The sequence below is a fragment of the Octopus bimaculoides genome, chromosome 6 (genome assembly GCF_001194135.2).
Source record: "Octopus bimaculoides isolate UCB-OBI-ISO-001 chromosome 6, ASM119413v2, whole genome shotgun sequence".
Taxonomy (NCBI): domain Eukaryota; kingdom Metazoa; phylum Mollusca; class Cephalopoda; order Octopoda; family Octopodidae; genus Octopus; species Octopus bimaculoides.
Genome location: NC_068986.1, coordinates 111,617,234 through 111,618,346, shown reverse-complemented (window position 1 = coordinate 111,618,346; position 1,113 = coordinate 111,617,234).

The window sequence follows — 1,113 nt, the reverse complement described above, 5'->3', positions numbered from 1 at the left end:
ACACAAACATAGTGAAAGAGGAGGCGGAAACAGGATATATACCGACTTCCTATCGAAAATCTAGCGGTTAAGGCAGAATAAAAGATGCCAGTGGTATAGATATACTGTGGAAAGCAATTTGACTATTCTACTTCGAAAATTGTATATTATACGCAAGCACACGTGTACTTGGGTCTCTTTCTAATTATATACGTGAATAACGTGTTACACGCAAATACATTCAGCATTCGTAATATTTTCATTTTTCTTCAAGGTAAGATTCCAGATTGGTCGAAATTTTAACTCATGACTAATATATTATGTACGGCCGTCAATCATCTATATAAACAGTGTTCTAATTCATGTTATACATATCTACCTTCAAATGATTTAAAGAATGCTGAATAATCAAACGATGCTTGTAGAGAAAATATTTCATAGAAGATGTCATTTTTGAAGAATACAGCGAAGAGTACATATTGGTTTTTCTGATAAACAAGAATGCTGAGAGCATCAATTCTGATTTTTCTTCCGAAGTAATAACGACGCGGAACCAAAATGATATCTAATTAACTGATTCGAAGTGCCTGGCACTTAGAGAAAACGACTCATTAATTGTGTCAAATCTTGCGTACGTATGCCTGGTAATTATCGTGAAGTGTATTTCTGAATTAATGTGTGTAAACATACATACATACATACTTACATACACCCACATAGATAGACATACAAACAGAGAGACAGAGAAGCATATATAGATATACATATATATATGTACATACATACGTGCATTCACGCATACACGCATACACACACATGTAACCGACAATTATCTACATCTCCAGACATATATGCGCGCACTATATTCCATATATGTGCTGCAGATAATTGTAAGTTCACACTTTCAGCATTGTATCAATAGGAAATATTGTCCAAAATGAGATCACATGGGAACTCTTTTTCTAGTTCTCAGGAGACGAAAATATGCGAGTAAAAAGTATATATTTAGGGTGAATGCACGTGCGACTATAGAGATCTTCGCCAACGTATGCATGTTTCTACGTATATCCATCTATCTGTCTATGTATGTATGTATGTATCTATCTATCTATTTATTACAAATATATATATATA